Here is a 23146-nt window from a genome sequence, read left to right on the forward strand (position 1 = left end):
TATATATATATATAAAATATATATATAAAATATATATAAAATATATAACGAGAGTCAACGAATTGCATTATTCCGTTCAACAATTTTAATAAATGAAGACTAATCTTTACGAGATTTAATATTCAATTGTATTTATTAATATAACTGCACGTAATACAGAAGCGATTATTTGGCTTATTTGTTAATATTTTGACTTTTAAAAGCTATTACTGTGTATTGACTACGAAATTATTTCAATGTGAAATTCAATACACGAAAGCGAAGATTACGTTAGCTATCGTTTAACTTGGGAGAACTTTTATCGAATAACTTTGAAAATCTTTGCAATACTATAGAACAACTTCGCCTCACAAGTCGATGCAGGTGCATAGCATCCGCCGGTTCCGGGCAGGTTTAGTTAGGTTAGTTCAGGTGGTCGAATAACAGCACGCACGTGTGCAGCTATTCTCACATGATTCTTATACTTGTAGCTTCTACGAATCGCTGATAGAACAATAATATTAGTATGATTGACGCTATTGTCGTTACGCATAGATACTAAATCTTTCGAACTTTCTCTCAAGATCGAAATTAAAAGATTTTTATTTTAAATATAATAATTCGCACTTTAAAGCACATTGAATACAAATAAGGTTTAAATTGTCCAATTCGCACGAGGTGTTAATGATAAAAAAAAATACAAATACGAGAAAGAAGCGTACGTTCTCAGGAATGGATGATCACGAGATTCAATCCACGGTGGAGTCTATACTCGGGCCTGGTGTCAAGGTTGTGGACTGCGAGAAAAAGTCCTGCGTGAGAGAGGAGGAAGTCCTGCTGATAAACGGTGTACCGATCCCCCTCGAGGGGCCGGACGGAGTCGCTATACGAGAAGCCATGATAACCGGCCAGGTCCCACCGTGCGATCTTCTCAACCAGATTCTCGTCAAGGCTGGGATTCTAAGGTAGCATTGTAGAGCTTTTCCTACCGTGTGCATTGAATTTATTCCTTATACTTTTTTTCGGTCGAACATACGGAATCATCGTATACAGAAATATCGGTTTCTATAATTTTGCGTTTATTGTGTGTACGGCATTATTAATGTTCGTCGCGTATTTTGAATTTTTTATTTATAATTTGACCGAGTTAGCTTACTTAAAAACTGTATTTTATTACTGTACTTGTGCTATATGTATAATACTACATTGTGTTATTATTTGGGAATATCCCGATTGGACACAGCCCTTCATAGCGACCGGTGCCTTGAGGCTTTCTGGTTTCAAGCGCTGTGATTGCGCTGTGATTGACTTGTGTCCAATCGTAACGTTATCAATCGGATACCACTCTATTATTTTAATTGGCATTTTAATCTTATTGTTTGCGTAAACTTACTATGATTTATTCGCAAATCAATATCTTATTTGAAGCACACATTTGGTAAGATCTACATTGCTATCTTGTAAATTGATATTCTAAAGGGCTCCAGTGCGACTCGAAACATCCTTAAGCGTAAAATCATCCATCGTGACGAAGGAAGAAGTCACTGTCGCTCGTGGTGGTAAAGTCGTTGACGAGAGAAGTCGCGAGACCAAGGAAAATAATTATTACGCGTCGTCGACTAGCGAAATATGGGAGCCGGTGGGAATCATTCATCGGCCAAGGAACATTAAGCCATTCGATAGTTCCGACGACTCTAGGCCGAACTCAAACGCCAGTTCTGACCAAGGTTACACAACTAGCAGCAATCATGTCCTCAGAGAGCGAGGCGGCGCCTCCACCGCGGGATGCCCCATTTGCGAGGACAACGATCCCGAATGCGCCAGGAGATGTCTCGGAGGACTCACTGGTCTCGGAAGACAAAAAGTTCCTGGCGTTCGGACAACTACGTCGGTGGTAAGCTAATTCTATCAAATTTTAAAGTCAGCACATTTCAAAAAAAGAGCTTGAAAAGAAAAAGGTTTAAGTCTTTGAGCGATTATTTCAAAAATACGCAAAGATATATGTTTGTAGCAATAATCTTATTGATGAGTGGAATATATGTGAGTGACTGAAACTTCTTTAAAAAGCTTTTGATTAAATATTAAAGTTAATATTCGACAAGATTCAGTTATTTGCGAAGCAATTAACTGAAAGATTGATAAGCCTAATTATGCATCTCCCTTGCCTAATTTGGCAGATGCATGAGGAGTGAGTAAATCGCGCGATATAGGAAACTGCTTTCTTGAAACGGGTTACTGCTTAAGTTACCATATAAGCAGCTTTAGCTATATACGAATAGCCATTTCTGTGCATCTCTGTCATTATTTTCTTTATTTTATTATTTCACTCACAGAATGGCAAAAAAGTTAATATATTTACATTAAAAATTGTTATACCAGTTATCTTTGCACTTCTAATAATTCTTGATTTTTATTACTTTTTATTCAATATGTACATACATGCTTAATGTCCTTTCTTAAGAGCATATAATTTCATGATCGCGTGTAAGAGCACGTGGCAAAACGTAACTTTAAAGTAATAACCTCGATGCTATGAAAAAGTCAATGCACTCGCTTGTCATCTGACAAGATACGTGCGACGGGATCTTAACGACGCGAGTTTTTTCCCGCGTCGTCAAAGTGCAGAGGTGACTTGATGGTGAGTAAGAGGTAGGTGGCTAGCAAAAAACTAAGCTAGCTCGCGTCTTAACGTTATCCCCATCAAGAAAACATCATGATCGTCATGGGCGTTCGTGCTATAGATAAATCGTGTGTCCACATAAAAAGAAAAATGCAAAAAAATATCGATAGTAACACTTCTCACCTCATTTTACAGTTATTAAGCAGAAAAGGAGATTTCGTGCTATTTTATAAAAAAATTTCATAAAAAGAATTGCACAAGAGTTGTTTATGAACAAACGAAATACATTAAAAAGATACTCACAAGTAATTATATGAAATACTTATAATTATTTATAATTTTGAAAGTATTCTTTGAAATAGATTTACAATATTTTAATTTATTTTTTAAAGATAAATATATAAATTCCTGAATGTATCATAAAATATTTTATTTTATTTTATCACGTTTTAAAATAATTATTTTTTTGATTGCGTGTTTGTAGATATCCGCTGCAAAATATTTGTGTATATTCTACAATTGAATAGTTGCGGTAATATATCGGGACATATAGCTAGGAATTCTTCGCCGCACCTTTTTAATTTGCATAGAATTGATTTCTCTGCTCCCTCCGTTATACTTTCTTAGGTAACTCCATATTTGTAGAATGATACAGAGACAGTTTATTTTTCCATTAAAATATATATTTTGTGGATTTTGAAGTAAGTAGATTAGTAAGATTTGTGTTAAATTTTAAATCTAACGAAGTTCTAATCATCTAAAAAAAATTATTATTTTGCATCTTATGTATTTTTTGTTTTCTCAATCGGTAACAAGATATTTTTATCACTATACAGAAATCTACTTTACCCTCTGTAGCTGTGATAAGCTGCTGAAGGTAATACTATACCGACTACTAATACAATAATTATTCGCATCGATTATGTCTATCTCTTCTTTATCTTCAATAAATACGTAAGAAATTATATTGTTAACAATTGTTAAATAGGGAATTACTTTTACTTACATCCAAAAATTTAAATATCAAAATTTTTTCGCTTTATGTTCTATTACTATTTTCAAGAATATTTATAAGCGAAAAAAGCTGAGATGTGTCTTATCTAAAATCGTAAATATCTTTTTTTATTTTAAATATATTTTGAACATTGAAATTTATTATTTTCTGTAATCAAATATTAATTTATAATTTAATTTAAATTAAATTGCACATATCTAATAAGGATATCTATTTTTATTTTAAAGGTTTCACTAAATTTCTACTACTTTATTTTTATATACATATTATTTTCCATTTGTTGAATATGTATGTTGTACATACATACATACACATACTCGTGTATCATATCATTATTGATTCTTTCAACGGCACGTCGTCTCCACTAAGCAGGCGTATCGCGAAAACTACACGTGACAGCTCTCGAATTTCGAACTGTCAGAAACACGACAATGTTTGAAACGTGATCAGCTTCCTCGGCGAGCTTATATAGGATTTCGTCTACTTTTTAGGAACGTATGATACACACATACACTCATTGTGATAACTTGACTTGCATTTCCTTTCGAAATATTTAGATTTTATTTAGAGTTTATAATACTATCGCCTGAACTGATATATATCTTATTAGACCACTTATTTGTCTTTTATCTCATACAGTTTTAAATATGATTGAAGACATTTAATATTCGTAACACATACATATTTTTTAAATACTATGTTTGTATATTCTGGACTCGGCAGAGCACTTTATAAAGTCAATTTATTTTCTTTTATACATTTTTTTATATCATGTATGTACAATTATATTGGCTTTGACAGAGCACTGTTGCTGTTTGATCAGAGCACGTTATCGTAATAAAAATAAGAAAGATATAACGTTGTTTGACATCAACACTGTCAACTTTTGGAAAATTCGCGTACATACATATGTCTGGGATAAATGTAAATGTCGAATTCTTTAGTCGTTATGCGATAGGATTTGGCTTGATTCAAGAGAATTTAGGCAAATCAGTAAGCGTGTATATCGCTTGTTGCACAATGAGCCCAGCTCGGGCTATCGGCATGGCTATCAGAGTTTACGTAATCTTTATAGCCGCACGCTATCCATGATCAAGCGAATGGAAAATCATCGGTCGTCGGGCTTACGACGCCTATTACCGATTGTCGGCTCGTCGGCGAATTTTCGCGCTGTTTGCTATCAGTGCAACGGCGTCAACGAATCACTTGCGCAACGGGACGCTAGCCTCCAATTGCCGGGACGTGCGGGAATGGGAATGAGAAAACCGATCGATAAATCCAATTAAATTTTGTTACGCCACCGTCGGTAGTAGCAGCAACAGCAACGACACAGCTAGGGTGGTCACGATGGCCTGACATCCACCAAATTGCATTTTATGCGCGAACGTCGATCTAGAGTTCGCAAGATCATCTTTTGGCTATAGAAAATTCAAGAAAGTTCTTTTCCATCGTTCAATAGACCTGTCATTCGTACATTTTGACATGAATTTGCATTAGAAGTTTTTAATTTGTAAATTAACTTGTTTTTTTACAAAACTTTAACGAAATACTAATTGTAGTTAATTCACCAATATTCACTAATTATATTATATTTTATTACATTTATTTTTATTTATTTTTACAACAAAAATGATAATCTGTGTTACTGTATTATATTTCCATTTCCATTTATTTGCCTATGAAATGTATTATTTTACTGTGTTGACGCTCTTGGGTAATGAAAAATTTAAATTGAGAAAGCGATTTCTCTTGTGATGGGATTTTCTTTGAATATCTTGTTAGCTATATAGAGTTAGCAAATACAATAAATGTGTTGTAAGGCAACGAGCATTGAATGAGTTTACAAATGTCTATACACCACGTCGTCACCGCGGCAAGCTACTCACTTTACGATTGAACTGTCTGATTATGAAAGAATGGCCACAGCGGTAAATGGCTGTGTGTGGACTGTTCATTGTAATTGAATCTGAAATTACTATTGGCACATCATTTACTTTTTTGCGTGTGTACGTTTGTCGATATCCACTGCAATTATCTCGCTAACACTAGTATTGCATTTGAATCATCAAAGTGTGGACAATCTGATGGGGTAATTTGATAATAGCGATACACGATTGTATTCTATTTTATACATTTACGTATTATTGTAAATCTACAATATTTCCACAATATTCTATGTCCGTACGCGGATTTAATTTATATTGTTTAAATAAACGTATAAACATATTCTTATATTCTGTCGAGCCACATGATCGATATGTTTGTAGTCTTTCTTTCAACTGATACCATTCGTACAGATGAATTGACGCTAAATCCATCTTGAGTATAGATATCTTACATGTCCATCCGCAACCACTATCGGTGTCTGTCTGCTCGTCTGTCTGTTCTCTTTGCACATTCTGACCACCCAGATTCCGTTTCTGTCGGACTATTAATACGCGTTTCCGCGTTCAACGCGTCTGGGAGTAACCAGAAACGCTAGCCAAAACTAGAAACCAGTGGCTGTTCGTGCCTCGTTTAAGGTGGAATTTTGCACCTCGGCTCTCCAACCTTGCGTTTTCCTCGCGAACTCGCGAGTGACGGTGATCGACCGGCGATCGTACGGATACCGGCGGAACCTTCCCATCTGTCTCGCTGCCAAGTGAACTTTCAAATGTCGAGAGAGAAGGAAAGAGAGCTTTTCTTTTCGATGTCACCGACGATTCCCCGTGATGGATGCCCAGGGACGACTTCATCGTCGGAAACGAATCGCGGCATCGTTGGTGTGAAACGACGCAGATGGGTCATTGCAATTTAATCGGTCTTAATCTTTAACTAGTCTAGTCTGGCTCATTTATCCACGACGCGTGAAACTTTTGTCCTCTTAATTCATAATCGTTAGGATAATCTCGAAATTTTTTGTCAATATGTAAAATGTGACTGAAAAGTGCAAAAATTTTTACAATTTATTAGCCAAAACATGTAAGAATATATATACTTACGTTTACTTATTTTGTTGATATTTATACAATATTTTAAATTTTTATAAGATTAATTAATTAAAAGTATACTTTTAGAGAGAGAGAGAGAGAGAGAGAGAGAGAGAAAGTTACAAGATTGTAAGAATGTTATAATATTTGATTTTTCTTAGAAATATCAAATTTTGAAATTTTGATGATTGTTTGATGATGAAAAATGTAGAGTAAACATAGGTGCATCTAAATGTGATTCTTATTCATCGCTGTTTTAACTTTTTCCCTCATTTATCGTAATTTTTGAAGTTCCAAACTTTGTGACTGTAACACGAAAATCATATAAAGGATTTTCTTGATAATTCAGAAAAGACAAAAATTTAGCGAAAAGTATAACGTAATTCGAAAAACCACTCGTTTCGCGATGTCGAGTGTATCCTGCGTTAGAAATTGCGTTCGATAGGCAACCACTATAAATCTTTCCCTTGAGAACTCGACGAGAGCCGTCTTGTTTCTTCCTCCGTCGTCTTCTCCGCTTTTCTTCTATCGTCCCTTCCTCCCGTTTGCAGCTCTACTCGTGTTTCCTCGTCGAACGCTTTTCCAGCAAATAGCTGCACCGAGGACCAGATTTATCGATATACCTTTACCGAACAACGAGCACTCGGGTTCCTATTTACTCAGAGCGGATACTTCTCGACAAAAGAAATATTTGGGACTATGACGATCGATTGATCGAATTAACGCAACGTACCTTCTTTTTACTTTTTGTGTTCTATTGAGAAAATCAGTATGGAAAAAGGACAATGTGTTCAAGATACTTTACCTACAATATACGGAATTATGATAGCATTTCTCACATGTTTGGTTGGTTATGCGTTATGGGTAAGTGTTGTTTGTAATCGCTTTTTCATCGTGATGCTTAACATTTACAATTCAGTTTGTCTTCAATGTCTAACGTGTGTTGATGATTAATTCACATTATAATATTTAATTTTTTTCTTAACTTTACGCTTATGATTAATAAACTAAATAATGATATTTAATAATTTAAAAATTAACATGATTTATTTATTTTTGTTTTAGAATTTTAATGATATTTTTCTCGAGTTTACACATTTATTATGAGATAGAAGTTTTGCTTGTCAAAGATATCTTTTCTTGTGAATGAATAATGTTACTTTTTTTCACATTGAAGGTATTTAATGTTGTTATAGTAATATATATATATACCACACCAGAAGAACCATGAAAGTTAATATGCGAGTTTATCTCTTCAAACCATTTAGCATTGTTGTAAGAAAAGAGTCGCGATAATTCTAGTGGAAAAATGCTAATCTCCTCGGGGCAGTAAGTTCTGAGTAATCAACTTATTTTCAAAAGAGCAAAGGTGCAGGTTTTTTGAAGAGAAACATTTTCTTCCGACTGCACCCACAATGAGCAAATTTATTCACGTAATTAAGCAAACTTAGCATTGTACGGTATGCAGATAGGGCATCACCAGAAGAGACGCTATCACGTAATCGAAAATAAACGATCCACCATGTATGTACGTGAACGATGCACGTTAACTCGTGGTTATTTCCGCGTTTGAAGGCAAAGCACAGTTCCGCGTTTCCGCGCTTATATTAGAGAAGTGAGAGCAGTGCGAACGGTAGTTGTCGTGGCACTCGATATCGTCGGCATTGTTTGCCGTAATCGCCGCTCGCAGGACGAACTATAATCCGCAGACCCGCATACATTTCGCATGGGTCGAATGCCTGTTCGAGGACGCGCCGACTGCTAAATTATGGCCGCGTAATTAAGATGCGAGCCGATTGTTTCATACGGGAAACCCAAGCGAATGGAGACGATGAGCTTAACTTAGCTCGTAATATGAACGCCGGAATATTAGTTTGGTTTGTACCTGCGGTATTCGTGATTGTCCAATTCGATACATCACAGACGAAATTCCGCATATGTCGTTTGTGTCGTAACGAAGACTACGATCTTTTAATTAAATATTAGGAACACGTTTGAGAGATATTCTCTCTTTACTGAAACCACCTGGAAAATCTAATCTTGAACCATTTCCCCGTTAAACAAATATTATCATATTATATTTTGCAAAAAATATATATTAAATTTATAATATTTAATTGAAATATTTATAATAACTTTTTAATTAACAATGCATGTATGTATGTCATGTAATTTAATGAATCTAAAGAGAAATAAAAATGTATTGCATTGATACATTATGTTGCTGCGCGGAAGGTTTACTTGCAAAACCGTTTCGTTTCATTCGAAATTGAATATCACGTGTTTCTGTTGACAAATCGCACAAATTACATGTAATGGAAATATCAAATTAAATAAATGTATGTCGTTTTTATCTAGATTGTTGACGTAATGTTTATGACGAAAATGCCATTAATATTATATGTTACATCTTAGCTGTTACCTTAATGATATAATGATGCGACATTATAGGATTACGCTATAGGAATCGATCGTTTGTCAGATGTAATTACAGACCAATGTATTATCAGACGCATACGCAAGATATGATTATTATCGCGTGCTCCCTGCCGCAGATGTGTACACGGACAAATGTGCAAAGCGCCTCGATAATAACTGGTCCACAGTTGATACACATCTAGGACGCGGGGTACAGATGCAGGTGTAAGCGAGTGTAAACATAGACGCAATTTATTCTTTCTAGAAATTTAGTTATGCTTAACATTCTTTTTTCATTTTTTTATTTATTGAGTTTTTTATTTAAAGTAAAACGGTGTTTACGGCGCGATTTATAATGTTGTAAATATAATTATTTAATTTTCTTACGACAAAAAAGAACAATTTCATTTATCTTTCTTTGTCCATTTTTGTTAACAATCATACGTTATCATTAGCATGCACCACAATTTAATAGTTCAACGATGTTAAATTGTAATTGACCAATGCGCAAAATTATTCTGCGTCAGTCAACAAGTCAGTCGTACGAAATTTGCGCCCTATGTCCATTATAGAGCATAACGCCGCGAGAATAACAGGATGTTGTCGGCGAGTGCAATGTTTGTTTTTCCGAAGCCAATACTACGCTGCAGGAAAATGAGAAACGATCGTTTGCGGTGCAATTATCGTGTTAAAACGTAAAAGCGAGTTGTTAACGTCATGCACCAAGTTGTCATAATTGGCTTGCGTGTATATGAGCCAAGCCAGTGGTAGAGCTCTTTTTTATAAAAACCAGGCGTAATTGTATTTCACATTACACAAGATAAGCGTACACCTCTAAAGCAAGTTGTTTGTGTTTGTCTTTGCCTCCGACATAATTACGAACATATGCGTGGTTCCAAGGTAGGTCCGTGAACTATTGCACCAATCGTTACATCTATTTCAAGATGAGTTATGTTATTTATTCTTAAAAGGAAATTATATCGTTTGTTAAAAACTCATTTCCATCTCTTATTTTTTTTATCATAATAGTAATAATAATATTTGATGTAGGTACTAAAATATAGATGTGATATAGATTATTTAAATTGTTACCACAAGATGTGATATTGTTTATATATTTATATACGTACCTTTTAGCAAACGTTCTCCCTTAATACCGGTATTGCAATGAATATTATCATATTCTTCGGTGATCGAATTGGTAAAGACGCCTGTCCCGGAAAGTCGGGAGGTTCTATATTCAAACCCTGATTAAGGTAATATTTTTCGCAATAATTTCTTCGCAGTGTTTAAGATGCTTATTCGCATCGGACTATTAAATATTGAAGATCAATTTAATTGTGATCTCGCTATTTCAGTTTCAGCTTATGATTGCGTTGCAAGTCTGACATTAATTCGACACCGCGCAATTTAAAAAGGCTAAATAATAGATTTAAAATTTATATAGAAATATTATTTGACATCAAGATCCAGTCTTTCGATTTTACAAAATGTTCTCGAATTTATTTGTGATATATTTATTTGTGACTCACGCGGTCTAATTCAATTTATATTGTTTATATATTTTTATTTAATTTAAGGAGGAATAAATACTAGTGAGTTGAGAGATATGAGATGAGAGAATGAAATAATACTGGTAAGGTTGGGATCAGATTTTTTCCAACGACTTCAAGCTCATATTTCGCTGATCTGTTCAGAAGTGGCTGTTCTATTTCACCATCGAGCTTTTCTGGACCGAAGCTTCTCGACTGTAAATAGAATACTCGTAAAAGCATTCAATTGCTAGCTCTACTTACGTACAGGTCTCCCGATTTTCAAAGTTCTCGATATCTATTTCATATATATATAGCATTGCCTATAATCTTTTATCAACGGAATTTAGATTATAACACACACACACACACACACACACACACACACACACACACACACACACACACACACACATGCGCGCGCATTATATATATATATATATATATATATTCTTAGCATGTGTTCTATTCATTGCAACAAAATCATCATCAATTAAATTTAATAATAAAATTATCACAAATTTGTATTTACTTTTTTACGTGTGTTAGTAAAAAAATTATAGTAAAAATTAATAAAAATATTTCTAAATAATAAAATTGCAAGTACAAAATTTTGTTCTATTCAGAACACGTAATATTTCTTCGCGAATATTTTTGTTTCTGATATGAATTCGTGGATTAGTCGAACTTTGTCAAACGCAATTGTCGAGTTGCGACATAAAACGCGAATCACCATTTCGGTATAGAAAACATGTTTTAGGAGAAGCTGCACCGGCAAAACGTAGTATCTCAATTCCTTCTTTACGATCGAACTTTGACGGCAAAAGAAGTTTTATTTATTCTATGGCGTATGGCGCAGCGCATAAAGCGATAATTTCTTCAGCGTTTCTATCGACGCTCCATTTCACTCTTTCTCTGCGTTCTATAGTAACAATTCGCTTTGAATAATAATTTCTCACATTGAAAATAGCCGCGAATTTTCTCAGCAGATTTTGATGGTGTATAAGTTAAAATGTTTTCTTTTCTGAGCAGTATAATTTTTCAACATAAAATGAGATAGTTTTTCTTTCTAGTTTTGATGGTACTTGGTTTCTTACGGTACGTCAGTCAGTGAAGATCTGCAAACATCCGTTAGTTACGACTGAGACGTAAAAAGAACTTCCGTGTAATTTTAATCGAGGAGCGTTCGGGCGATAGCAAAAACTTTTTGCGAGAAGACCAGTTTCCTGCTATCTCAGAATCATCAATTGCTCTTTTGCTTCTTTCATTTTGTCTCATCTTATTCATCGTCCGTTTTTTTGTTTTTTTTTCAATAATTTTGTCAAACGTTATTCTTTCTTTAATCAAATTATAATGAACATTTAATTAATTTACATGTCAAAATAACCATTTTGCATAAATCGGGTTTTCTAATATAATTTTAGATTGACTTTTAGATCTATTATTATTGTATTCGAACTTGTTTCTTGTAGAAGAGCTTGATGAGTGTAGGCTAAAACTGTAATTAGATACATGGATTAATAAATTAATTGTCACAGAATTAATTATAACAGTATTAATTTTGAACTAATGATAGAATACTCACAATCAGTTGAAACGTTGAGTAATAGAAATTAAATTGTCATACTTGTATTGATGTAACTTCCACAGCTTGGACATTTAGAATTAATTCAATTAATCGATTTTCACGCTGAAATAATTGATAATTTTACATGTCAGAACCTGTAATACTACCACTGGTCGTGTAGCCGATCACTTTGTTAGTTTACGTAAAAGCTCTGTCATGACGTTTGCTCACTCCCACAAATTTGTGCTTTTGAATAAAAGATGAATTACAATCTAACATTTTGGACAATGCAAATTGAAACTATTAATTTAATGTCGACAGATTTATTCCTGTCATGATTTTTAGTTTTTTTTTTTCATCAATTATGATTTTTTTTCAAGAAAATTATTCTTTCTGATTTTTTCAGTTTTTACTGTTTATTTTAAAGATATTTCGAAATTATTTGTAGAACATTGTTGTAATCTTTGATCATCAAAATTGTTACCTAAGGATAACTCCATAACTTTTGATGTTGTGTGATTGTATATTATAATTACATGTCAACAACGCAAGTCACCAAAATATAAAATTAGCTTTCAGTATTATATACATATCTGAACAATGAATTATTCTGAAAGTTGAACATAAAGAAATTTATGAAAGTTGAACATTTAGAAATTCATATTAACTTTAGATAATTTATATCATCATTATTTTTATTGTTATTCAGAAATTATTACTAATCGCGAAGTTATTATATGCAGACTATTTTACTGTAAGCTTATGATATAAGTTGCATTATAATGAAGAAACTTTACTAATGCACATCATATGACACTTTAATCGTTAACATCAAGGACTTTTATATGTGTTGCGTAACAGTCATAAAGGCAGCGAACTAAAAATGTTCCCTGCTGCTGGCAAAATTTGGAGTTTGTTAATAATGACAGAGAATGATGAGATATTTTATAATTGGCTCTTCTAATCTTTCTCGTGTTTATGCACATATAGTTTTTATTTTACATTTTCGCGAATATAAGTTCATCGATAATGTAATAAAAATAATATCACTTTGAAGCGCAGCGTTTAAAAATTTCTTAATGCACACAAATTATTTAAATAATAAAATATGTTGTAATATAAAATTTAAATAATAAAATATGTAGCATATTTTATATTACAAACTTTACAAGTAAATTTTATTTTATAAAAAATGTATTTTTTACTTTTGAAATTTATCTTTAAAATTTATATATTTTTATTAATATTCGATGCATGAGATTAAAATAATATTTATTCAAATACTTTTTAACAAGATTCAAACGTAAATGAAAAGCACGAAATATTGAAAGAAATGAAAGAAATACATTGACCGTGTATTTGTATTTTTAAATATTTGCTGATGCTTTTACATGTAGAGAAAATAAATAATGTAGCAAAAGTGTTATAACATAAAAGAAAAACAAGTATTACGTACGTAGTACAAATTTGTGTACAAACATTTAACTGTATGTTTGTATATGAAGAATCTAACGATGTAGTCTGTCGCGTTTTTAACATTGCGGATTTATTGCTATGTCCGAGGATTTCTTTCCTGAGGACGATCCCTTTTCCGGGGCTTATCCTAGTGGAATGTCGTTTTACTTTCTGCGTATTTCTTCTCGACAACTTTTACGTTGCCTCGTTGCAATGGAGAGTGCAATGAAAAAATGTATATATACGCAATCACAAGAAAAAAGAAACAAGAGATATACCTAATAGTATGTTGATTTTCACGATTAACGTGAGTACATAAACTATGATTACATGGTTATACGATACGAAGTTCTAAATTAGGTATCACGATGCCGTAAGATGTCAACATGCCGCTTTAATAGATTGATTATATTAATTTATCGCTGTGCTTAGGAATTACTAACTCACTATCTCACATCGAGAAATTCAATAAAATGTGATGTATAATAATTTTATTTGTGATTAACTTTCTTTCTCTCTTGCATTTTTTAATCAAAGAAAGGTTATTTAATATTCTCTTTGTACTTTTATTTATTTGTATTTATTTGTGTGTATATAAAATACAACATTATCATTAATACTAAACCAGCTACTTGTCTTGCTTTTATGATGAAAATTAGTGGTACGAATATTATATATATATATATGATATCAATATGGTTTTTCTTTGTTAAATTATATTTTACAAATTTTGTAGAGATGCAATTTTAATGTAACTAATAAAAGAAAATTGACTAGTGATGTCGAGGTATACGAGAAAATCACATACATTAACGGGATCTTAATGTATTGTATTTTATTATAATTTTTAAACTATTTTCACTAAATATTGAATATATTAAAAGTATATGAAAAAATTAGTATAATTTTAGTATATGAGAAAATACATATGTGAAAAAATAATGTATTTTCAGAAAAAATGATAATAAATTTAAAATGTATATTTGTATGCGAATGAAAGAAATATTATTGCGAAATAAGAATAATTAATTAATTTATAATCTGACAAAGATATCTTTGATCGACTCTTAACGTGAATGAATAAGAATTTATCTGAACTAATATACATATATGCTTTTTAGATGATTATTATTTGATGATTATTTTTCATAATGTAATAATTTGACTTTTAATTACTTTACTTTAACAGCATTTATTTTAAAATGAAATAAATGTAAATTAAAGAAGAATATTTTTTAGATGGGGCGCATATGGAATTTATATATGACAAGACATCGGTATATCTACATCATTCTGCCAAACATATGACCACAAAACTTGTAAAAATTTTAAAAACAAGCCCTTATTAAGGTCAGTGTTTGTCGAGTAGTTATTCCAATAGTTGGGATTTGGAGATCGAGAATCATAAAGATCGTTTGGAACTTTTCCAAGTAAAATCTCCGGAGGTTTCTTATAGCGCTCGTCGGTCATTAGTTCTTGTTGAACCAGATTCGTTTGCAAATTCTCATGACTTTGATGAATTGGCGGTCGATCATTGGAAGATCCTTTGATCTCGTTCGGTCTTGACCTTGTTCTCGTAGTGAAACCTTTGGTTCCATGTTCTCGATGCATCGAGATGTCCTCGACGAATTCTTTCGGAGGTAAAGCGACGCTCATACCCCATTGATCAAACAAACGCTTTCCGTCTTTCTCGATCTGTTTTTTATTTTTCCGATGCTTCGATCGTTGAGACACATCCTCCAGAAAGTTCGTAGGCGGTGATAAAATGCTCGTGCCCCATCTATCAGAATGAAACAATTTCTCGTGATTTAGTTTCTCTATCACATTTTTTCCTCCCGCATCATCCTTCTCTTCCTTGCTCTTCCACATCAACGATTTCACCGTTATGGTTTTCTCGTTATCCTTCTTACTATCTTCATTGTTTTCTTCGGTATCATTTTGAGAGGGACTTGATTGTGTGGGATATTCCTTCACAGAAAGTTTAGAATCGATCTTATGATTTAAATTCTTGCTAGTTTCTGAAATTTTTTTAAGATTTTTACCTATAAGACCTTTAGGAATCTGTAGAATTATCGATTGTTGTGAGATTGATTTTTCGGAATGCGAATTCACATTACCGTTTTTCTTGCTTTTTTGCATCAACGAATCTACCGTTTTTCCTTTATTCTTTTTATTGTCATTGCTGCTTTTCTTTTTGTTATCTTGAAAAGAATTAAACTGTTTTGAATATTTTTTAACAGATTTTTTGGAACCAGTTATATGATTTAAGTTTTTGTCGTTTTCTGAAAATTTCGTAAAATTTTTATGCGTATTCATACTATTTTTAAGTATATGTGAATCTTTGAATTGTTGTAAAATCGACTCTTCAGGATGAGAATTTACTATGGAACTGGGATGATCTTCCTCAAGTTCGCTTTTCTTGTAATCGGTAGCTGTATTCCGTTTGAAGGATAGATCTTCCTTTATGTCGGATATTTCATAATCTTTGTGTCGTTGATGAGTTACCTTGTTAGATGCCTTCTGAAGGAATTTTTTAGATGAATTCTTCATATTTATATTCCATTCCTTGCTTTTGAATTTTTTGTTAGATGCTTCAGCGATATTTATGTCCGCGGATTGTTTTGAGTTTGACCAAGAAGAATTTTGAAATTGATTGCCAAAAGAGTCATCTTTCACACCTGCGCTATCTTGTTTCACTGATGGATGCTGTGCGAGCGGTGAAATGATAGAATCAAGCTGTTACATAACAAGAAAATACATATATAAAAATTTATAAATAACATATTTAAGATATTTTTATATATCTTTTTACTTTACAGACACTCCAATTGAATCTATTGTACAATTCTACATGCAATCTGTTTTACGTCAAAATGTCCATTATTGATTTTAATTTAATTTTATATAACGTACTTTGTGATTTGCTTTTAATGATTCGCTTTTTTCAAATAATTTTATAGGAAGTGCCGATCTTTCTTCTATATTTTTATGATATTCTTTGCTTTTCGAAAGTATTGGTACCTGTAATAAAATTTATCCTTGTTTGGAAGAATTTATATGTACATTATAAATTTTTATATACTATTCTTATAAATTTATAATGTATTATATAATGTTATCTTATGCTACAGCTACGAGAAATGTTAAAGAATAATTTTGTAATTTTTTTGGAGATTCTGTATTGATATATAACAATGCCAAAAACGTTGGTTAGTTTAATGTTTCTCTTAAAAAGAGCAATTTCTGTGTATCTTTACCGTGATCGATTTGTCGTTGGTAAGTTTTCCTGCTTTCGTAGTTTCTTCGACATTGTCGAGGGTAAGTTTCACGTTTCTTCTATACTCTGCCCATTTTTCTCTCTCCTGTCGGCTTATCTCTTGCATTTTCTTTATCCATGGATCCGCCATCCTTTGTTCCGGATTCTCGGGTTTTGTAAATTCCATTCCCAGGTTTTTCTTCGTCAATTCCTTCCTATTATAGAACGGTTGGCTTCGTGTAAATTTATTTGCCATAATCTGTTTTACAAATTGTACTGCCTAAAGACTATTTATAATTTGTAATTACTTATTTTATTATTATTTTTCAAATGCAGATCAACTTTTGATATTCTTTATATAAAATGTGTACAGTATTGCATTTTTTGAACAATTTTTGCTTATTTATTTATTCATTTGTTATTTTTTTATTTCTTGAAGGGATTGTTTACAATTTTTTATAAACTAATGTTGTTGTTGACTCAGTCTAAATATAAGACTTTTGATATAACAGAGAAACTAAAACGAAAACTTTGTGAACATTCTGTATTATCAACGTAATGACTGACTGCGGTTTGCCGGAATACTTCGGGCCATAGTACTTGTCAGGTGGTTTCCAGTTGTAATTCGGTAACCGCTGAATGTTGTTTCTGTGCCTCGAAACCGAGGGGTTCTTCTCGAACTGTGTTGAGTCGGTGTAATCTGCAAATAAGACTGACGCTGGATACTTGATCCTTAAAGATAAGACTTAATCACCACTTGGTTACATATAATGCGAAATAAGCCGAAATGTGTAAATTTGAGAATTCTTGTCAAAGGGCCACTTAATCCCTCTTACCATGCGTTACAGTTTCTGATTTTCTTGTTTGTCAAACTTGAGACCAAGCTAGTGATATATTAGCTTTATGCTAAAATAAAGTAGCTACGCAAATGATTATCGAAGTTACCTTTTTAACAAACAGATAAATATCTTACACTCGTTACAGCAATTGCATTCTCTATTTGTAATTCATGATTATTTGTTACGTGTCATTCTTAAATTGTTTATCAGTGTGTTTCATAAAACTTTCTCTCTCTCTCTCTCTCTCTCTTTTTCCCTCTCTCTCTTTTGCTAAACTTATATTTATTATTTCTGTTTTCCAATATTTTGCAAAGAGTATTTTTGTTTATTATCAGTCTGATTTTTCATATAAATTCATTTTCAAAATAATTAATCTGTGCTCATATCTCTCAATTATTTAAAAATCTTGTTGATTAACAATAAATATGACAACAGTATAAAAAGATCATTTGCGTAGTAAAGCATGAAGGTGATAAATGCATGAAAAGAGATCAGTTTTCAGAGAGAGACGCGTGATGCGTGTAGTTCATAAACGTATACCAATGAAACATGTCGCTTTGGCGACATAGTCTAGCTGAAGTTGCCGCTCTTGGTCACAATCGGGTACAATTTAACGATATTTAATTGCTAGCGAGGCACGGTCGGTAACTGAAAAGATAAAAGCGTAGTAAAACGTTACGGTAGCTGTAGTCGTCTCTCGCGCGGAGTCCATTTACCGGTATTTACTTTTGATTCGTCAACTGCCAGACGCTCGTGTACATGCACATACGGATGCATGCTGTCACATGGCTATTTTCTGCCGTTTTTCTTTTTCATTTGTACATTTGTGGAGAAACTCTTTAGCAATCAAGTTCATTTTGACGTTATGAAAAAAATTGTTTTTGAATAATAGACTGTAGCTAAATTAAATCATATAGATATCCGGCAAAGCCAAGAAATCACGATTAATTTTAAAAACTAATAATTTTTTAAATTATAAACATACAATATTTTAAGAGAATATTGAAAGTGGAAAAAAACATATAATTTACAAAAAAACGATTAATAATAATAACTTCCATTAATTTTCCGTCTTTCTTTAATGTTTAATCAAATTTAAACAAAAACTGATCTTTATAACATCAAATGTATAATGTATAAATATATTTTAGATATTAAAATAAATATAATTTATAGAACATAACTTTCAGACGTGTTGTCAAAATATTTTCAGGCAAAAGAGAAGCGTTACAAAAATTCATTGACACTGATAAAACGTATTAATGTGAAACTCATATGATTTCGAGGTAAATTAAGAACAGAAAAGAAATTATGATTAACATTAACTCGCCAATGGGCAGCACTTTTAGGAGAATTTAATTTATTTTGTGACGCACAGGATACTCCGCTACTGACGATGGAATTAGATTTTGGGTGCACCAGCTTTTGTTGGGGAAAAAGCAACTTTACCCTTTGACGCTAGAGTACGACACGGAGTAAACTGTAATCTACGAAGTTAGCACCGTATTTTGAGCGGATCGATATAACGAGCTGAAAGTATCCGACAGCCTTTATCGCTGCACGGAGATTGCATTCGGCCACGACTTTTATGCGAAACGCTCCGCGACTTTAGCCGACGCGTTACGATCGCGATACCATCCGCGACGGAAATAGAAAATCGATGCCAACCATTTCGAACGGATTCAAGTTTATCTACGAGATTGACGTCAGGGCTTAACCTAATTGTTCGAAAAGATTTTCGCTGAAAACCAGTGAATATTAAATAAATGAGTCTTCTTTATCTCAAAGTGACAAAGTTAGAATAATGGTTATGAGATACTTATTCATATTCTGTGTCCAAAATTAATGTATAATTATCTAATTTCTGGCTATTCGTTTCTCTGATGACGATCGCATATATTCTGATTTCTTGCAGTTACGAACCATTAATCAACTGGATATCAGCTCTTCTTTAATTAGAAAATTAGGCGAGACATTATCTTTTTTGCATTATGTACCTAATATTTATTATTAAATGTTATATAATTATAATCCTTATATTTAAATTTTACTTATAAGTTTGTTTGAGATCAATTGAAAATAATATTTTATTGTCCGTAAAATTTTATAATTCTAATTCCAGAATTAGAACATTAGTTCTGTACATATATACTAGGTAGTAACACTAAATGAAAAAAATTAAAGTAGTTCATTTACGTAATAGAATTTTTTACGATCTAATCTATAGTAATGCTGCAAAAGCTAAAATGGTGTGAATTTTATGAAAATTAATGTAAGCAAGCATTTGGAGAGAGAACGCAAACTTGGAAAATATATTTAATTCACGACACATTTGCCGCGATGTCTGAGAGAATATAATATAATGTAAACACACGTTTACAATTTACCTTTTAAACAACTGAAGATGCTTCTCGATAATTATACATATTCGTGTTTGAATAAGACTAATGTCTCTGATCGAGACATTAGTGTGAAAATGGCAATTTTCGAATTGAGGCACGGTGAGATAAGAGTTAAATCATTACGAATCGGATGATCAGCGTAATCTCGACTGTGCAGCGTACCGATTGACATTCTTAGCCGTATCAAATATGATTCGTTTTGATAACAGTGACGTAAAAAGACAATGGAAAGAGAGCGTAGGAATCTCGCCACGAAGGCGAGAGAAACCTAGTCTTCTTTCGATCTTTTTCTTTTAGAATCGCGATTGCGTTGGCCGAACCGCTGAAGCGGACAGAGATAAGGATTCCGTGTTACGCCAGTTATCGAATCGATTTTTGTTTTTCTTGTTTGCGTTAGTACCTTACGTCATAAATTATGGTGTAACAGTGGCTACGATCATTATGTAGATCCTATTATGATGCACTTTTATAAATTCTTTCTATTCTTATTTACATATGTGCGGATTTATCTAAAGTAAACTGCTATCTAAAAATCTATCAAACCAAGACTATAATAATTGCGATAAACTTTAGACATTAATATTTACGATAAATATAGTAATATAAATAATATGAAGTTATTGACCAATTTCTAGCTTTAAGTGATTTATTTATATTTTTTTTGTGAAAATTATATAATTTAAAAATACATAACATTCATTAAAAAAAATGTATCCTTATAATTACGAAATTCATTACTTATCTTTAGAATTTTAATTAAGATATACTTTTACTGCTAATACTATTATTTATTATATATCTCGTTTTTTTAAAGTGAGATAATAATAAATTCAGAATTTTTGTTGAATATTTGTTTATAAAATTGTCGTGTGAAATGAAGAGTTAGTTGCTTACCGTGTGAATCCGAGACATGAATGAGTGGCAACAGAAAGCAGAAGACAAATGTCACAGGTACGAACAGGTGGCTACCGTGGCTGATAGCCATTTTGTATTTTGCCGGTAGCATATGATATATACATCATATACGTACATATACTGGTGATCGATTGAAATGGTAGGGATAAATTTATTGTTCATGAACGAACCCCGTTGTAGCAACTCTCTCCACCCATCCTAGAACTTTTCAAAGAAAAATCGGCATGCATTGATTAATCTCACGATCTTTTTTAATAGAACATCGTATAAGACCACGATATGAATTGAAACATTGGTATAACAACTTTCCAATCAGTAAAAATGTTTGTACATTCGTAAGCAGCGTTATTTCTTTTTACACACAACAAAAATAGACGAGAAAAATAGTATGAATTTTCAAAGCTTGATTACATATTTGTAACTCCATTTGAGATTGTGTACGTTATATATACGTTAAATGATTGTGTTCCAACGAATGGCTTCATGTGATTTTAAAAAGAAGACATCTATTTTCGTTTACTAGAGTGGGTCACATACGTTATCGATCATAGTATTCATATCAATGCAAACCAATACGATCTCGTAAATGGCACGGAAAATCGAGAGTGCCGTGTCCGATTTTAACGCGTCGCATTTGATCGTGCGTCGCATTTTGTTCGTCTTAATAAACAATACATTTGATTAAAGTAGTACACATGTGTTTTCGGTCGATTAATTTTTACTTTTTTGTTCGCTTGTATAAGCGAAACATTTCGTAAATTTATATTACATCTATTTTTGCAAATATAATTCATGTACTTATGTCTACAATATAAATCGATACATGGAATATGGATATATATGAATCAATTCCAATTTTTTTCTCTTTTATCAGCTCGGTATTTGTTCGACCTGTGATATTTGAAAGGTAGCAAAAACATGACATGACAGCGGAAGCTAACCGATTGAGACAGGTAATGCAATATCATGTATATGTCAGTTTCTTGAACGCAATTTTTATTTATCAAGATAGTTATATTTGTGTTGTAACATTATTATAACATTATCAATTAAACAAGATTAATATTTTTGCTATATTGTAAAAAAGGAAATAAATTGACTTTATTCTTCTTTTGTGTACAAATTTAAGATAATATTTGAAATGATTGTTCATCAAAGATTTACACATTAAAAGAGGATGTCATTGCAAAAGTATATTTTTTCTATTTTGTAGACCATTTGTTGGAATTCTTTGATGAATTACGTTATAGTTCGTTATTATTATTAGCTAGCAAAACTATATTGACAACAATCAGGACATCTCTTGAATTTGATTTTCTCTTATTGATTTTTTATATTTTGAATTATGAATACTTTTTTCTGTCAAAAATACATTATCCTTTGTTTGAATCAACTGACACATTTGCTATGATATGTTTCTTGAGCTTCTTGGCTTGATCCGTTTATACAAATTTGCATCAGAATTTAAATCTTATCAATTAGACTTCAGGCGGTGATTCTTAATTTCTGTCAATGCTTCTCTTTAGTCAAGATCCTTGTATTAATGAATAATTTAAAGGCGATAGCGATATCCACATTGATTGTTTTTTTTTTACATTATTGTCACTTTTAATTTTTATATTATCTTTATTTACCCTCTTATCAGAATCAGTTTGTCTAGATCTTTTACGACGTCTTGATTTAATCAGCTTATTCAAATTTATATTGAAATTCAAATTTTTGCGTACGTATTTCGAGCAAAGTTTTTCAATTTCTGTCTATGTAAGGAATGTTGTATTATTGGATAATTTATAAATGATATCGTTATTTATTAATTGTTTCTTTAAAATTGGTTTTTTTTAAATTTTATTACTTTTAACTTATCGTTATTCACAACTGCTATTTTTATTAGAACCTAAATATATTACATAAATTTCTTTAAATATATTTCCTTTTTCTCTTTTATATCGATTGAATACTAAACCTTTATTTCTGTCTTTTATCATTTTTAAATTTAATTTTGAATTTTTTATTTTATAATTAATATTTCCCATATTTTTTCCAATATCTTTATCATTATAATTTAGGAGCATCTTTACTGTTCTTTTTTACGATTAAAATATTAAAATTTATTTGCCGGTTGATACAATTATTTTCTTTTGAAATATTATATATATCTTTATCTTCTATATAAGAATGT

The 23146-nt window shown here is 32.0% G+C and overlaps 1 protein-coding gene and 1 pseudogene across 2 annotated transcripts in view; one reads left to right on the forward strand and one right to left on the reverse strand.

The window, feature by feature from the left end:
- Positions 1-23146, forward strand: part of LOC105451989 — a 282408-nt gene that overhangs the window by 108175 nt on the left and 151087 nt on the right. The window lies entirely within an intron of this gene.
- LOC105451988 lies at positions 14732-21073 on the reverse strand (annotated as a pseudogene).

This window comes from Wasmannia auropunctata, unplaced genomic scaffold, assembly GCF_000956235.1.
Source record: "Wasmannia auropunctata unplaced genomic scaffold, wasmannia.A_1.0 LD336039.1, whole genome shotgun sequence".
In the NCBI taxonomy this organism is placed as follows: domain Eukaryota; kingdom Metazoa; phylum Arthropoda; class Insecta; order Hymenoptera; family Formicidae; genus Wasmannia; species Wasmannia auropunctata.